Source organism: Panthera onca, chromosome B3 (genome assembly GCF_046562875.1).
Source record: "Panthera onca isolate mPanOnc1 chromosome B3, mPanOnc1 haplotype 2, whole genome shotgun sequence".
NCBI lineage: Eukaryota > Metazoa > Chordata > Mammalia > Carnivora > Felidae > Panthera > Panthera onca.
Window position 1 is genome coordinate 71,180,710 of NC_138344.1, and position 4,714 is coordinate 71,185,423.

The following is a 4,714-nucleotide window of genomic DNA, read 5'->3' on the forward strand; positions in this document are numbered from 1 at the left end:
CCAACTTTGTAACCACAGAGACTCAGGCCCACCCTCATCGTGGAGCCAGAGCGACATCTAGGGCACTGGAGGCTTACCTGCACCTGAGTAGAGGAGCTGGTTGGTTTGGGTTTTACATGTATCCAAACGTTATTTTTAATTTAAAAAAAATTGGACAAATTATAAATTTGGCAAATCACAATGGTAATTTATGATTTCAGGGAAAAAAACAAAAATTCTCCAGTTTTATTATGAGAATCACTATAAAGTTATAACGTAAACACATTTCTCAATGTGAAAAGGCATAAAATTTCCTTTATAGATAACGTGTCACTTATCTATCATGTAATATCAAATGCACCTGTAATGCCTTAAAGTAAATATGATTCTTTTGAGCAAAAAGAGCCAAATCAAAGACATCATTAAGGAAAAACATGCATACGAGACTGAATTCTATGGAGGACAGAGGCCATTATTTTACTTATTTTTAATTTTTTTATGTTTATTTATCTTTGAGAGAGAGGTGGGGGAGGGGCAGAGAGACAGACAGAATCTGAAGCAGGCTCCAGGCTCTGAGCTGTGAGCACAGGGCCCCATGCGGGGCTGGAACTCACAAACCGCAAGATCATGCCCTGAGCCACCCAGGTGCCCCTATTTTACATATTTTTAAACTCAATAGTTCTGACAGAGCTCTCAGAACATAGTTTCTCAGTTAATGGGCAGCAAACTGACTTACTGGTTAAATTAGCAACCATGCAGCTGCCTGACAACAATTGGATAATTTAGGAGTAACTGGCTTCTGGACATTAATTTTAATTACTTTGAAAAACCATAATTTAGTACCAAATGTTTAAACACCCACTATAATTGCTAAGCTGTAAAGTCAGCTTTATAACAGATCAGCTATACAAAAGTCATCAATTTTCTTCAAAAAAAAAAAAAAAAAAAAAAAAGCTAGTAGAAATCCCAAAGAATAAAGAAAAAATTACTAAAGGTCACATTTACTAATCTAGTACCATAAGTCCAGTCTTAGGCCATCCCAAGTGGCTGCAAGGAGGAATGGCAGAGGTGATGATGTTGGAAAAGGGTACTTCGTTTATTTATTTATTTATTTATTTATTTATTTATTTATTAGCTTTGGGGCGCCTGGGTGGCTTAGTAGGTTAAGGGTCCGACTTCAGCTTAGGGCATGATCTCACCTCTTCTGAGTTCGAGCCCTGCGCAGGGACTCTGTGCTGACACACTGTGTCTCCCTCTCTCTCTGCCCCTCTCCCACTAACGCTCTCTCTGCCTCAAAAGTAAATAAACGTTAAAAAAAATTTTAACGTTTATTTACTTTTGAGGCAGAGAGAGACAGAGCGTGAGTGGGGGAGGGTCCGAGACGAAGGGAGACACAATCCAAACCGAGCTCCAGGCTCCGAGCTGTCAACACAGAACCCAACGCAGGGCTCATACCCACAGGCCAAGAGATCAAGACCTGAGTCGAAGTCCGATGGTTAACAGACTGAGCCACCCAGGTGCCCCACCCAGAAAAGGGTACTTCTTAACCTGTGGGCCCTTTTGTGCTGTAAAGCAACACAGGATCTAGCAGAGAGGAAAATCGAGGAGGCGGGAATTTAAAACAAAAGTTTTTGGTTCGGATGGTAAGGAGGCCCTCAAGAACAGCAGAAATCAGTATATCCAGGAGGCAGGGCTGGAGTCTACTTCGTGAACTAGAGGGTTTCTTCTTGGTATCCAAGTCCCTTTTAAATTTCTTCAAGTTTTTTAGCCAGGTTTGATATGTCATAATTCTGAGCCAGATACATTCCAAACACGTTGCCAAAAGTAAATCCAAACAGGATCTGGAGCATGGGGTCTGCGAGGAGGGGGAGGAGGGTGCAAAGGGTGGCTAAGAGCTGGTTTTCAAGGAAGGGCACCACGGCAAACCAACTTAACCCAATACCTGTAGCTCAAGAGAGGCTCTATAAATCACTTTGAGTTCATAAACTTGTTTCTTTCCCAAATCCTGGAAACATACTAGTCTCAACTTAATTGCATGTATATTTTTGTTCTGTATCTTTTTATTTTGGGGGGACAGGGGGGAGAGCACAAGCAGGGAAAGAGCAGAGAGTGGGAACAGAGGATCTGAAGCAGGCTCTGCGCTGACAGGCTGATAGCAGCAGATGACGTGGGGCTCCAACTCACAAACCACAAAACCATGACCTTAGTTGATGTATGCCATTCAACCAACTGAGCCACCCAGCAACCTCTGCTCCGTATCTTTCTACTTATACCAAGATTGTATTACCACCTCCCCCTGCCAAAAAAGGACAGGTTAAGACAGTGTATGCCTGTGTTGTAAGTTTAAAATTTTGAAGGAAATTGGTTGAATATTTTCCAAACACTCAGGATGGTATCATGAAAGCCATAACTAATACACTGACATATATTGACACACTCTTAATGCCAATATATTGACTACATCTAGAATATACAAGAAACAATGACACTGTCTCTGTAAAGGGAAATGGGGACCAAGAGTTGTCAGTGGGCAAACAAAATTCTTTTGCTGTGTACACTTTTGAATTTATTATGTACATGTACTATTCAAAAACAATTTAAGTTTTTTTTTTTAATGTTTATTTTTGAGGGAGGGGAGGGGCAGCAAGAGAGGGAGAGAGAATCCCAACCTATCAGCGCAGAGCCCAACATGGAGCCCGAACTGATGAACCACGAGATTGTGACCTGAGCCAAAATCAAGGGTCAGATGCTTAATCGACTGAACCACCCAGGCACCCCAGAAATAAATGTAATTTTTAAATAAAATATTAGTTGCTTCTACATAGCCTATCTCAGAGAGAGACACAAGACACTGACAACAGTTGCTTTCAGAAAAGTGAGGTGACTGGGGGACAGGGGTGAAAGGGATTTCACTCTATGCCTTTTTTTGTACCCTTGTGCCATGTGAATATATTAAACTCTTCAATAAGAAACTTTTTTAAAGTGGCATATAATAATCCTAACAAAGGCTCTCTTTACTTTTTTTTTTTTAACGTTTATTTATTTTTGAGACAGAGAGAGACAGAGCATGAACGGGGGAGGGGCAGAGAGAGCGGGAGACACAGAATCGGAAGCAGGCTCCAGGCTCTGAGCCATCAGCCCAGAGCCCGACGCGGGGCTCGAACTCACAGACCGCGAGATCGTGACCTGAGCCGAAGTCGGCCGCTTAACCGACTGAGCCACCCAGGCGCCCCTCTCTTTACTTTTTAATTATAGCTTATTTGTATTTCAAACTGATCCTGTGGGGTCTGGGGAAGAAAAAGAAAAAAGAAAGAAAAACTGATCCTGTGAACCTAACAAAAGAAGCAAAGGTCCAAGGCAGATATCATGAATATACATAAAATTATTTCCCCAAACCATTTTCCAGCAAAATTTAAAACTGCTTAAGGAAGAAAAATACTTTGTAACATAACCTATGAAATCTGTGTTAACAACTATGAAATGGGGAGAGGGGTTTTAAAAGACTTTAACCTTTTTCTCAGACACCATTTTAACTTTGGAATACAGAAAAAAATAATTTTTTTAAGTGAAGTTATATTCTATACTACTAACAAAGAAAACATTACTTCCTTTCTATCCAATTATATAAAGCAAGGGTATTTACTTGCCTTTCTACAACTAAATATAAAACCTCTTCAAATGCTTTCAGTATGACTTTATTACCCAAATAACAATGGGATTTGACATTTAGGGTAATCCCATTGTATTTCCTCCCAAACCAACAAAAATAATAAAACCCAAGAGGTAGAGAAGGGTTAAGATAATTTAATTCAGTCCTTCATTTTACAGATGTAGAAGCAAATTCCCAGAAAGTTTAAATTCAAACTCACAACCAATAGGAAAAAAACATAATTGGAACCCAGGTGTCCTGCCTCTGCAATCAGTATGCTTTCAAGTCACGCCCCTAAAAGGATGTAAGGTAACTGAAAGTGTCATTCAAATTTCTTTCCTGGCTCCACATTTTTCAAAAATTTTTTTAATGTTTATTTATTTATTTTTAATTTTTTTTAACGTTTTTTATTTATTTTTGAGACAGAGAGAGACAGAGCATGAACGGGGGAGGGGCACAGAGAGAGGGAGACACAGAATTGGAAGCAGGCTCCAGGCTCCGAGCCATCAGCCCAGAGCCCGACGCGGGGCTCGAACTCACGGACCGCGAGATCGTGACCTGAGCTGAAGTCGGACGCTTAACCGACTGAGCCACCCAGGAGCCCCAATGTTTATTTATTTTTGAGAGACAGAGCGTGAGCAGAGGAAGGACAGAGAGAGAGGAAGACACAGAATCCGAAAGAGGCTCCAGGCTGAGCTGTCAGCACAAAGCCCCACGCAGGGCTCCAACCCATGAACCGTGAGATCGTGACCTGAGCCAAATGAAGTCGGATGTTTAACCAACTGAGCCACCCAGGGCACCCCTTAGCTCCACATTTTAATGTTTATTTATTTTGGGGACAGACAGAGACAGAGCGCGAGTAGGGGAGGGGCAGAGAGAGAGGGAGACACAGAATCTGAAGCAAGCTCCAGGTTCTGAGCTGTTAACACAGAGTCCGATGTGGGGCTCCAACCCACGAACCATGAGATCATGACCCAAGCAGAAGTCGGTCACTTAACCGACTGAGCCACCCAGGTGCCCCCACATTTTAAATAAGTAATCTGTGATAGTAGTCAGAAATGCTATTTAATAAAGGAAAACAAGGAA